At 46.3% G+C, this 14,189-nt stretch overlaps 1 protein-coding gene across 1 annotated transcript in view; it reads left to right on the top strand.

Moving 5' to 3' along the window:
* Positions 1–900: 900 nt before the first annotated feature.
* LOC142202649 (caspase-7-like) overlaps positions 901–14,189 on the top strand; it is a 436,926-nt gene continuing 423,637 nt past the window's right edge. The window contains exon 1 of the mRNA XM_075272883.1: positions 901–912. The gene's annotated coding sequence lies outside the window, so the exon portion shown is untranslated. The remainder of the gene's footprint in view (positions 913–14,189) is intronic.

Raw genomic sequence — 14,189 nt, 5'->3', positions numbered from 1 at the left:
TCTCAAGCAGTAATGGTTGGGGCAGAATTCAATGGCAGGATCAAGGTCATGGCCAGCAAAGTTGGCCATACAAATACAATATACTCATTTAGCAGTCGTTCCATTTATTACCACAGCAATTTCTTCCTATAGCCCGCTACTTGGGGCTTTAGCCTTAACAGGGAATCATTCCAAGACTTGAAAGCCAGGAAAATAATGCCATGAGGCTTGTAAAACTGAGCAAGGAGCCAAGGGTCTTAGTCAAAATTGACTGCTTCCTGTAAGACTTTTACTGTACGTATTAAGGTATTATTTTCGGCCGCAGCTCATATGGTGCTGGATCGAGTACAGGTGATCACCCTAGCAACTACACGACAATAGAAAATGACTATTGTTATCTATAAGTAATACATGCCAAAAATAGACTTAGAATAAAAAGAAAATCATTCACACTAATTTTTTATCTGCAGGATCAGACTCACGCGTCTTATGAGTCTGTTACCATAGAGATGTATGGAAGTTGTATAGTAATATCTGCTCTTATAAATGATCAGCAAGCAATAGGAAACCTGAAGAGTTCTTACTATGGGAAAAAGGAATGGAGGCTGAGGTCCCACGTTGCGGAAAACGCACCATTTTTCATGTAGATTTTGCTCCAATTTTGAAGCCAAATTCAGGAGTGGATTGAAAAGGCATAAGAAATATACTGTATAGGAAAGCAACATTCCCTTCTATTAGTAAATCCACTCCTAACTTTGGCTCAAAATCACAAAGTGGGGCCTCACATAGCAGGCCGCATTAAAAAGCAATGCGGGGAAAACTGCAGCAGCAACGCGTTTTTTTCCCACAGCACTATTCTTAAAAAGTCTGCAGAGGTTTCCTCTGCGGACTTTCTGTTTCTACTATACCTATAGGGAAACTGCCGGCGTTTCCGTAGGTAAAATTGACATATTCCACACATTTTCCACAATGTGTGGATGGGATTCGCTAGAAGTGACTGTAAAATGCTGCATTTAGGCCATGTGGGGCCCAACCTAAAGCAAGTTATCCTCTATCCATAGGATGAAAGTCTCCTGATCAGTGGGGCAGCAGTCGGACCCCCACTGATCTGCAAGTTATCCTATATAATTCATTTGTGGGAAAACCGCAGCATTGTATAGTCCCTACGAAGTGAGTGATGGTTTCCCTATAGGTATAATGGAAGAAGAAAGTCAGCAGAAGAAACCTGTGAAAAGCGCCGTGGGAAAAATCGCAATGCGCTGCCGCCATGGTTTTTTCCAGCAGAGCTTTTTTGCTGGGGGTACTTTCGCCTTAAGCAGTCTATGCACATTAGATGCATGTTGGCCAAGCCCACCGATTTCAGGAGATTAGGCCATCTATTATGTATGGGGTCATCCTGTGCAGGGTTCTATTTCTCCATTAGGCTGAGTTCACATAGAGTTTTTTTGGTCAGGATTTTGAAGCCGTATCCTGAGGCCGCTCAGGACTTCTTTCCGGGAGCCGGTTTGTTCCAGCTCCTGGAAAAAGAAGCGAGGTGCTCATTCTTCAGGCTGTTTCACCTCGCAATTCGGCCTGAAGACACTCCCTCCTCTGGACTAGGCCCATTCATTGGGCCTAATCCGGAGTAGAGTGCGCAGCTGGATGTCGGTGCAGTGCACCGGCTTTCACTCGCGGCTACCCGGTTTTTGGTCCGGAACCTGAGGCGGCCTCCGCCTCAGCTTCCGGACCAAAAAGCCCAGTCTGAAATTACCCTTAAAAGTATTGAGAAGTGAAAAGATAAAAAAAATTCTTACCTGTTGTGAACATAAAACCCAACCTGACCTATCGGATAGTAATAAACATAGATCAGACATGTATACTGTCCATGTAGATAGAGGTTGGCCCCACAATAATAGCCTCTATTCATTGTACTACAGACAAGAGTTAGTGTCAGACTGGCTCACCAGTGTACCAAAGGATACTCCGGTGAACCAAGGCTCTAAAATGACGATTGTCCACCAAAATTGAAGGGTGTTGTGGTCTATTTCTTAGTAGTATTTGGAGATTGGGCCCCAGAATCATTGTATCTGTAGGCCCAACCTCTCTTTATGGTACGTATGCCCCATGTCGAACAATGATCTCTACTGTTAGCGCAATTCCTACTTCTGCCACTGTGCAATGGCTTTAGCTAAACACCAGCACGCGATGCCAGGTCAGAGGCGAGCAAATCTTAATCAATCCAGAAAGTGTCTCCATTAATTACGCGCGGCTCATTTATTGCATGCTTGGAATGTGGAAGCGAGCCAGGCCCTGAAATATAGATCTAAGAGCTGGAATACGCTCCCTGAATGACAAATCCAAAGCCACTGCTACGGCATCAGATATTACATATACAGCGATTTGGGGCAATGGCTCCTTTGCCGTTAAGTCTATGAATTCTAAGCCATATTACAGCATATCGTATATTCAGGGTTCTTTGATGTGTGGAGTCCTGCGTCCTCGCCCCTTTTTTTCTATCATGTCTCGGCTATATCACAATGAAATAAACTACATCAGCAGCCTGACACATGGTAGTATGGAAGGTGCGGGGTCTCTGCACACACAGATATCAACCCAATATAACCACTCCCATGTATGAGTTATCTGACCTGCAAAGTCTATGGGAGAACATTCAGCACAGTCCTGTGTGCAGAGCGATAACAGGGGTGGGGAACACTAAGACACCGCAGCACTGAATGAATAGCAGTACTAGAAAATGCTTATTGTAGTAAATGCTATGTAAAGAGCTTGGTGAGTAGTCGCCCAGCTTTTCTGGAGACCCGATCAACAGAATTACTTAGTTGTGGGCAATGCTGTATTTGAATTGAGGGAAATTTGGGTGACAACAATTGTGGGAAATGTAATGGTGGCCTTATAAGTTGTCACCCAGAAATATGACTAAGCTTCATGCACAAGACCATAGTGGATTTAATGTCCGCAAATTCCGATCAGCAATCCGCAACTTCAGTATGTCATCCGCAAACACGGATCCACAAAATGGCTTGTATAGATCCACTTACACTTGCCGCAAATGTGGACAAATATAGGACATGCTTCATAATTCGCAGACCTCTTCTGCGGCCAAAAAAATGCAGTTGTGTGTACGGGGTACGGAAATAAATGGGTCCGTACTTTTATTCGAAAATGCAGATAAAATCTACGGCCTAAGTGAAAAAACGGATGAATACTATTTCCAACAACTTGCCAGCACACAAACCAATACAAGGCAAAGGATCTAGTAACATATCCATCTGTCCGATCTGTGAAACTCAGGGCGTAATCTCTTATGTGGTTGTACACAGAGGTGCGTGCACCGATTTGTAACAAGTCAGGTTGTTTTGGGTTTGACTGAACCTGAAATTTTTGGGATTTGTCCTGCAAGAATCACTATTAGGCCAGGGCTACTGTGCAACTTTTTGTAATGCTACTAATTGATTTTTTACTATTTAGCCACAGCTGCATTGGTTGTGTACAGTCTTGAATGCTACGGCTGTCACTAAATAGTTAAAGGGATCTAATCATTGGATACCCTTTTTTATGACTAACATATAGGAATAGCCTTAAGGAAGGCTATTCTCCTCCTACCTTCACATGGGGCAAGAGGGGGTGGATTATGGTGCTGAATTCACATCATAATCTGTCCCCTCACAATGGAGGTCTATGTAGATCGCCAGCTTACTTTTTTCCGTGAGCGGCATATTGCTGCTCACGGAAAAGAGAAACAAGCTGCCCTTTCTTCAGGCGGACTCCGTGGCTGATTCAGCCCCGGCGTCCGCCTCGTGGCAGCACCCTCCAGGCTAGGCCCATTCATTTGAGCCTACTCCGGAGGGGGAAGGTGTGACTGTTGTGGCAAGCGCATTTTGATCCTATTGTGACACAGCTTCCCACGTCACCAAAATCCACCAATCCGCTCCCCATGTGAACGGGGCCTTAGATGTCTTCTCTGCACTGCCGTTCGGTAGAAATCTCGGTTTTCTTTTGTATGCAAATGAGTTCTCTTGCATCACTGGGGGCGTCCCCAATGCTGCGAGAAATCTCCAACAACGCCTCTATCTTCTTCTAGAACGGCCTTTCCCTGCGTCTTCTTCCATCCTGGGTTTCAGTCTTCTAGGCATGCACAGATGGCTCTGCCAGTGGGCCTAGGGCAGAGCCGACTGCGTATGCCCGCAGCCACAAGAAAATGGCCGCTTACACAGCTTACTGTGTAAGCGAACATTTTCTTGTGGCTGCGGGCATGCGCAGTGAGCTCTGCCCGAGGCCCGATGGCAGAGTCAACTGCGCATGCCTAGAAGTTTGAAGCCAGCGCCAGAAGAAGACGCACAGAGAGGCCATTCAAGATGCAGATAGAGGCGTTGCTGGAGATTTCTCTCACAGCATTGGGGACGCCCCCAGTACTGCGACAGAACTCATTTGCATACAAAAGAAAACCGGGATTTCTACCGAATGGGGGCACGGAGAAGACATCTAAAGTTAGGAGAAGAATAGCTTTTCTTAAGGCTATTCCTACGTGTTAGTCAGAAAAAATGGGATTCCAATGATAGGATCCCTTTAAACTAGTAAACTAGACATAAAAAGTCACAGTGTAGCCCTGGCCCTATACACTGATGTCTTTGCACACACCGGAGTATAACAAGCAGAGGCCTAGGATATGTAAAGGAACACGGTATCCCACGAGGGAGCCCAGGAGAGGTAAAACAAGGTGAGTATGACTGTTTATTATTTTACAGCACCACCCCTGGGCCCTCTGCTTATTATATTCTGTGGTCTGAAGAAAACTGGCAGGCGAACCGTGTGACTATTCACGAACCAAATCTAGCAAGGTTCACCCATCTCTAGCTGTAAAGCTTGTACCACCCAGATTTCATACAGAGTTACTCTAGGCTAAAGCTGGAAATCCCACCCCACCCCATATCTACAATCTCACCTTTGTGGTCTTCCCCATGGGTGTTATTCAGGGCTGTTTTAACAAATTGGTGGGTCCAGTGCAAAGGTTACATAAGTGCCCCCCCCATCACCACTACTTAGAAGTACGTGACCTACACAAATTATACTATCCCCTCAATGGTCCCCACGTAGTATAATGCCACTTAGTGGCCCCATACAATATATAATGCCTCTCAGTGGCTCAGCAACCTCCAACTTTCAAAGGACAAAAAGAGGGACAGAATGTGAAGTGCGTTGTGCGCACCGTGGGAAATTTAGTCCCACCTGCTTTTACGTTGACTCCACCCATTCATTTATTTTTGTGCGCCCACACAGTACAACACCCCTAACGTGGTATGTCCCCACGTTATAATGTCCCCTCCAGTTGCCCTCCCAGCATAATGTCCCATCCATACGTTCCCACAGCATAACGTCTCCTTCCAAGTGCACCCACAGTTTAATGTCCCCCTGCATTTGCCCCCACAATATTTTGTCTCTCTCCTACCAAACAATTCAAAAAAAATACTAATACTCCCTTCTCCTCGCTCCCCTGCTGTCTCTGATCTGGAGTCTTCAGGGAGTCACAATGTAAATGACTTCATTACATTGAACCTGAAGTCCAGGAGCAGAGACGGGATGAATGGTGAAGCAGGGAGCGGACAACTCCCTGCTTCACCATTGTCTTCAAATCATCCAATCCTGTGAACCCACTGCCTGAAACAAATGCAAGTATACTGTTGGCCCTATGGTTTAAGCGGCCCTGGTGTTATTTTGCCGGACATTTCTGCAGTCTGTATGCAGGTGTATCTAGGTGCATTCCACTATAAAATCGGCTCAACCAATCGGCCTACATACTCAGATGTGTGCATGAGGCCTTACACTTGTAGTAGGTTCCTTGCAGCTTGCTCCACAGGGCGACACCTGATCAAAAAGGTTCCTACTTTTATAGGTCCTGAACAGATGTTTTGTTCCGCTAATGCATTTCTGATACCAATGAATTGCTGATCTCTGCTCTGCCTGATACCCTTGTCTGAACTCAGTTTGCCCATGACCAACGCATCTGTCGTGACCACGCTGACTATATGACCATGCATAAATTCCTCTGCTCTGACGTCTGGCCTGTATCCGGACCACATTCTTGCCTGGTCCCTGGGGGTCTCATGGCCACTAGACAAGTTGTCACCAACATTGACACCACTTTGACAGGTGGTGACGTGGAGGTTACTTAGGCAACACCCTCAGGCCCAGTGTCAAACCGGTTTGGTGATACAGTAGGCCCACAACCCGCTGACATTTATACTGCAATGAAAAGTGGAGGTATACACTCACCGGCCACTTTATTAGGTACACCTGTCCAACTGCTCGTTAACACTTAATTTCTAATCAGCCAATCACATGGCGGCAACTCAGTGCATTTAGGCATGTAGACATGGTCAAGACAATCTCCTGCAGTTCAAACCGAGCATCAGTATGGGGAAGAAAGGTGATTTGAGTGCCTTTGAACGTGGCATGGTTGTTGGTACCAGAAGGGCTGGTCTGAGTATTTCAGAAACTGCTGATCTACTGGGATTTTCACACACAACCATCTCTAGGGTTTACAGAGAATGGTCCGAAAAAGAAAAAACATCCAGTGAGCGGCAGTTCTGTGGGCGGAAATGCGTTGTTGATGCCAGAGGTCAGAGGAGAATGGCCAGACTGGTTCGAGCTGATAGAAAGGCAACAGTGACTCAAATAGCCACCCGTTACAACCAAGGTAGCCAGAAGAGCATCTCTGAACGCACAGTACGTCAAACTTTGAGGCAGATGGGCTACAGCAGCAGAAGACCACACCGGGTGCCACTCCTTTCAGCTAAGAACAGGAAACTGAGGCTACAATTTGCACAAGCTCATCGAAATTGGACAATTGAAGATTGGAAAAACGTTGCCTGGTCTGATGAGTCTCGATTTCTGCTGCGACATTCGGATGGTAGGGTCAGAATTTGGCGTCAACAACATGAAAGCATGGATCCATCCTGCCTTGTATCAACGGTTCAGGCTGGTGGTGGTGGTGTCATGGTGTGGGGAATATTTTCTTGGCACTCTTTGGGCCCCTTGGTACCAATTGAGCATCGTTGCAACGCCAAAGCCTACCTGAGTATTGTTGCTGACCATGTCCATCCCTTTATGACCACAATGTACCCAACATCTGATGGCTACTTTCAGCAGGTTAATGCAATGCCATGTCATAAAGCTGGAATCATCTCAGACTGGTTTCTTGAACATGACAATGAGTTCACTGTACTCCAATGGCCTCCACAGTCACCAGATCTCAATCCAATAGAGCATCTTTGGGATGTGGTGGAACGGGAGATTCGCATCATGGATGTGCAGCCGACAAATCTGCGGCAACTGTGTGATGCCATCATGTCAATATGGACCAAAATCTCTGAGGAATGCTTCCAGCACCTTGTTGAATCTATGCCACGAAGAATTGAGGCAGTTCTGAAGGCAAAAGGGGTCCAACCCGTTACTAGCATGGTGTACCTAATAAAGTGGCCGGTGAGTGTAGACGTATTCGTCTCCGTATAGACGGAGGATGGACCCTTACAACCATTTCCTCTGAAGGTCAATATGTATGGCGGAGGCCTGTAAGGTTTTAGCAAAATACTACAATATACTAATGATTATAAGATAAGATTTATTGTCACCTATTTTTGCATGTAAAGAATCCTTTCTCATAGGCACTATAAGGAAACACAGAGAAAGAGTTCAACCTCTGGGTAACTGCATAACCACTTTTTAAGGGGGCTCTATCAGCAAAATCATGCTGCTAGAGCCCCACATATGTGTGAACAGACTTTAAAAAGGCTATTCAGGCACCACCAAAGTTATATTAAACTACCCCCCCCCTTCCCGTTTTAAAATAAAACCCTAAAAAAGAATGTGATCTACTTACGCATCGTGCACGCTGGGTGGGCATTCAGGGTGCGCCGTCTTCTTCATCCACGCCTCCTCTTCCTCCGCTCCCATCCTCCTCCGGCGCTCGCAAACTGACATTGATAAAAAAAATGGCCTGGACGCATGCGCAGTAGCATGCGGCTTCTACTACGGCTACTGCACAGGCGCCCAGGCCATTTTTTTTTATCAATGTCAGTTCGCAAGTGCCGGAGGAGAACGGGACCCGAGGACATCGGAGGAAGAAGAGGCGTGGATGAAGAAGACGGCGCACCCTGAATGCCCGCCCAGCATGCACGATGCGTAAGTAGATCACATTCTTTTTTAGGGTTTTATTTTAAAACTGGGGGGTAGTTTAATATAACATTTACGGTGCCTGAATAGCCTTTTTAAAGGCTATTCACGCATATGTGGGGCTCTATCAGCATGATTTTGCTGATAGAGCCCCTTTAAAGGGGTTGTCCAGGACCTATCAGATCAGTCAGGATTTGACATCCAGACCCCGCATCGATCAGCTGTTTCCAGTGGCGTAACTAAAGTCTTGTGGGCCCCAGTGCAATCTTTTGTTCGGAGCCCCCTAACTCATCCCTACAGCAAATTTTTGATAGTGATGGTTACGGGTGCTAAGAAGTTTAATCCACCTTAGTGTGGTTCGGGGAATCTGTGGGTCTCCTTGGCTTATGGGTCAAATAGAAGCTCCAATCTCAATACTGATGCCAATGCTTATGGACCCCCTAAGGCTCCTGGGCCCCAGTGCGACTGCATCCTCTGCACCCCCTCAAGTTATGTTCCTGGCTGTTTACCAGTCAGAAGCTGTATAACAGGCATATGGCCGGACCTAGATATGCTCCTATTCAAGCGAATGGCAGCAGAGCTTCAGTTCCTGGTGCAAACACTACAGTATACAGATGGGATGTTGTATACAGTGTATGGATCTCCACGCTCTATAGTGGTGGTGCCAGGAACTGCAGTTCTGCTCCCATTAACTTAAACAGATGCACAGGGGGTTCTAGCCATATACCTTGTTTAAGGCTTCTAGTAGCCAAAACAGCTGATCAGCATGGTGTCTGGGTGTCCATTCTCCAACCAATCTGATACTAGGTCCTGGACAACCCCTTTAAAAAAAGACTTTCCTGACATGTCCATACCTCCCAACCGTCCCGATTTCCGCGGGACATTCATGGATTCGGTGTCCTGTCCTTGTCGGTGGGAGGCATGTCTCGGTTGCAACTCCAGAGGACGCTGATGAGTTGAATGCATGGGTGATTAAAGCAGGAGCTGTCACTGCTCAGCTCCTGGTTTAACGCTGCGCTCCGACTCCTTCATGTGTAGGCGCGATGTGATGACGTCACATCAGGTCTACAACTATGTGAGTGGAGTGAGAGAGCAGAGAGAGCGGAGAGAGCGGCGGGGGAGCGTTGGAAGGTGAGTATAAGTGTTTGCTTGTGTTAAACATTGAGGGGAACATAATGAAGGGGGACCATGAAACTGGGGCAGATGAAGGGGGGGAGAACGGAGAAATTTCAGACGAGTTGTCAGGTCCTTTTAATGTTGTACATGCATTTGCATTATAATAATAATCCATACTGACGTCCTTCACACTTGGGGATACTATACCTATCATACTGGTAATGTATATAGTTCTACTGTATATACTCTTCAGCCTGTGTTCATTGTATTAGTAAGGCTTTTCTTGCCATGGTATGTGCTGAGCAGCCATGTGTCGGCACTTTTGCTCGGTCTTATGAAGTTGGTGTCAGGGCGGATCTGTTGGTTCTGCTCCAGACTGAGCGCCTGCGCCTCCAGATAAATCTATACAGGCCTGCAGGACTGACACAGCTAATAGATAAGCCGCACGTGTTACCGGGATAGATTGTACATTCTATGCTATACATTGCATTACTGTGGGTTATTTTACACATTTCTATGATTTTTAGAGAGTGGAAATAAAAGATCTCACAATTCTTAAAGGGGTTCTCTTAATGGGCTATCCATATGGAATCAGTAGGGGCCCATACTGTGTGTGTTCACCCCAGTGTATAGAGCCAGAAGTAGACGGCTCCGTATACTGTATAGTGGCTGTGGTGCACTACTGCAGCTGAGTTCCCATGTAAGTGAAATTTGACTTGTTTGTATAACTGGCGTCCCCAGCACATGATCATCACAATTCTGGCCATCACATAACAGCTGTTCATAGCCCGGGGCCGGACGCACAACTTCTCTATTATCACTATTTACTCGCTTGGCATGTGATCGTAGCGTGCTCCGTCCTCTACTAAATAGCATTAATATCGTACAACCTTAGCTAATCCTTAAAGGGGTCTCTGGGACTAAAACATTTATGAACTCTCTTTAGGATAGGACATCAATATCATATTGGCAGGGTCTGACACCACCATGGACCGCTCCCCCCTCCTCGTGTCCCTTGGTCAAATGAACTGAACTGAGTTGCAATACCAAACACAGCCACTATGAAATGTATATCTCTATGCTTGGTAAACAGGGATGAGGCTGCAGCATTTGTCTGAGCTCATTGTCAGACCCCAACCAATTTGATATTGTTGCCTTATTCTACAAGTCAGACATTGCTACTAAATCCTGCAAACCCCTAATGTTTAGCCCCTCTGGCACATAAGACACCTGTATTATAAATGGTATGTGTTAGGCGGGGTCCTGCTGTTACATATTTTGCAATGGGGCCCAGAAGCCTTAAGTTCTTTGTCTTTGAGATGCTAAGATTTGTACAAGACCTGTGATATTACAACATAGCATTGTATCTTCGCCTCCACCCAGAATGTTAGTTCCCCCATAGTCAAGGTGAGGCAATGCAGATGAGCTGTTTCTGCGCGGGACATATAACACCATTGCCGTAACGTAATAAATGATCCCCTACCCCCATCTATCTCAATAGCAGACATCCCAAGTTACCCTGTTTCAATATAGCATTGGTCGCATATGCGCACTTCCACTCCATTCAGTTCTACCCAAACATCATAAAGATGAATGGGATGAGTCCTATAAAGGTGAATGGAGGGCACATGCGCAAATCTACTCCATTCAGATGGGGTTTCGGGTAACGTAAGGGAGCATTCACACATATTTTGCAGTGTCCATCAGATGTATATATCAGGGGTATTGTCTGATGTATACCTGTGATGGAGAGGCAGATGTGGGATCAGTAATGTGACCATAGCAGCAAACATAAAGGGTCTCCCCATACAGTGATGCACCCGAATATCCTGCATTGTCTGCTTTCTCATACTGTATGTGAATAAGTTATAGGCCGCAGCTATAAAGATCTGTCAGTACAGCAGGTTTTACCAGGTCTGTCCTATATAGGATATAATCCGTGTGTACATACAGTGTTTATTTACCTGCTTTAACCACTTTTACTCTATGGACAGTCACAAGGAGAATATCAAGGTGCGGCTCGTGGTATACAACCACCTACAGCTCTGTACAAACAGCAAATTAATTAATTTATATATGCCATATATACTAAGGATTTCCAAGAAGAAATAAAATTAAGCAAAAGAATGATATTCTCCGCTAACATAGTCCAGTATTACCAACCCAAACTGAATGCGGAGTTTGTGACTGCAGGGGGTAGTTGTATCCCATACCCATAGACCCCCAGGCAAAACTTCCCACTCCTCCACACAACATTTACTCAGCATGATCAGCCCTTCTGTGGTCTTGTCATTATTCTTATCCATGCACCAGAACTGGTAGACATGATTTTATATACAGGAGCGGATCCAGGGCCGGGCGAGCCGGCCAACCCAGACCTAACAAAATGGTCCCGGTCAGCAGGAGGTATGTCCCGATTTCAGGTCATCGGCGTCCTACAGACTACTTACCGGAGGATCTGGGGGGTAGGATTTTTTGAAAACATTAGCTAAAAAAATGCGTTTTTGAGGCGTTTTTTTTAACTAGTTAGCTGTGCTTGACCAACTTATAAAACTGACCTTAGGCTGTATTCACACTGATTAACGCTGGCATTTTTTGTGCTTATTTTTGCACATAGCGCCGCATTAACGCCGCATTAACGCCGCGTAGCAAAAATAAGCACAAAAAACGCCAGCGTTACACAGTGTGAATACAGCCTTATTGTGTACTATAAGCTGCATTGGGAGTGCGCACACAAGGCCAGCGGCATAGAAGCAACGTCATCTCGCTGCTGGCTTTGTATATGAAAATCCGACCAACAAGCCTCACGCTTGTTTCCCATACCTCCCAACTTTTGAAGAGGGTGTATATTATAGTCTTGTGAGAGTCCATGTGATCATACCTCCCAACCGTCCCGATTTCCACGGGACATTCACGATTTCGGTGACGTATCCCGCGGTCCCGGTTGCAGGGAGCTATGTCCCGATTTCAACTCAGATCTGCGTCCAGAGGACGCAGATCTGAGTTGAACACATACGCGGCTGAAGCAAGGAGCTGTCATAGTTCAGCTCCTTGCTTCGCCGCTGCACACCGCCTACTGGCTGTGTAGACGCGATGTGATGACGTCACATCGCGTCTACAACTGTGCGCGCGAGAGAGAGAGTGGCGAGGGAACGAGGAGAAGGTAAGTGTAATGTACTGTATACACTGAGGTAGAACGTGAAACTGGGGGCAGATGAAGGAGAGGACGGCATGACACTGGGGGCAGAGATGTGGGAACATGAATCTGGGGGCAGAGATGGAGGAGACATGAATCTGGGGGCAGAGATGGAGAGGACATGAATCTGGGGGCAGAGATGTGGAGACATGAATCTGGGGGCAGAGATGTGGAGACATGAATCTGGGGGCAGAGATGGAGGGACATGAATCTGGGGGCAGAGATAGAGGGACATGAATCTGGGGGCAGAGATGTGGAGACATGTATCTGGGGGCAGAGATGGAAGGACATGAATCTGGGGGCAGAGATGGAGGGGACATGAATCTGGGGGCAGAGATGTGGAGACATGTATCTGGGGGCAGAGATGGAAGGACATGAATCTGGGGGCAGAGATGGAGGGGACATGAATCTGGGGGAAGAGATGGAGGGGACATGAAACTGGGGGCAGAGATGGAGGGGGGACATGAAACTGGGGGCAGATGAAGGGTGTATATGAAACTGGGGGCAGAGATGGAGGGGGGACATATAATTTACGGGTGACTGTAGGAGGATTATACTGTGTGCGGGCACATGAAAAATTAATGAGAATGGGCAAAAGTGGGCGGGGCTAAATTATGTGCGCCGCACCTTTTGTCCCTCTTTCGGTTCTTCAAAAGTTGGGAGGTATGTGTGATGCCATATGATGTCTCCAAGAAGTAGTAAATCACATACATGGCCGGCTGCATGACACAGCACAGCAATACTGGCAATACTGAGCTGACTGAATGCTTCTGCTATTCTGACACCTAGTGGACAATATTAGGTACTGCATGTGCCCTGCCAGTTCTAATCTCAGGGCAGACGTCTCAGAAATATTTGACGTAAGATATCGCCATAGTTAATGCTTTCAATGGGCAAAGTGTCAGATAGAGCGGGGCACACAACTACAAACTGGTATATCTTCCCACAAAATAAAACGTTTCCTACTCCGTCTGAATTCCCAGTAAGCCATTTCTTCGAAACCAACAATGGGGCAGATTTATTAAGACTTGCGTATTGAAATAAAAGCCCTGACTGGCACAAATAGCTAATGATTCAGGAAGAAACTCCGACCCCCTCATAAATATGTCGGGCTGAGGTGTCTGGCATCTGTATGATGTGGCACAAAACGGCGCACCTTGGCCACACACGCAGTTCCCTTCAAAATCTGTCATAACCCCTTAGACATGAGTATATCTTCTTCAACCATCGCTTGTGAGGGATTATCCCAAAGTTGGTGGAGAATCGCTTGGGGTCATCACATTGCTCATATGTGAGGGATTTGTATAACTTGCACATTCGGGTGAAAACCCGGCGGACACCATTCTAGTCTATGGGGTCCATGGGTTTCCATGGGTAATTGTGTTTTGATCAGGTTAGACCTCTTTCACATCTGCGTCAGTAATCCGTCTGCCTGAGGACGCCCCCCCGAACGGACTACCAAACACATTGGCAAGTGGTGTGCAGTGAAAGCGCTTGGACCCCATATACTATAATGGGATCCGCGGGTTTTCACCCAACAACCTGCAGAGTACAAGGGAAGCAATAACATGGGTACAGCAGAGGATTGGTAAGGTGGATATTACGTCTTTAGTTATTTTATAGCATTGTAGTAAAGTTATCGATAAAGTTTTGTTGGGTTGGAAATTTTTGATATTATTGGATACATACACTATTATGTGTTCTAATAGATTTTCTGGAAGATCAGCGG

The sequence above is a fragment of the Leptodactylus fuscus genome, chromosome 5 (assembly GCF_031893055.1).
Source record: "Leptodactylus fuscus isolate aLepFus1 chromosome 5, aLepFus1.hap2, whole genome shotgun sequence".
In the NCBI taxonomy this organism is placed as follows: Eukaryota; Metazoa; Chordata; class Amphibia; order Anura; family Leptodactylidae; genus Leptodactylus; species Leptodactylus fuscus.
This window is presented reverse-complemented; position numbering and strand designations above follow the sequence as displayed.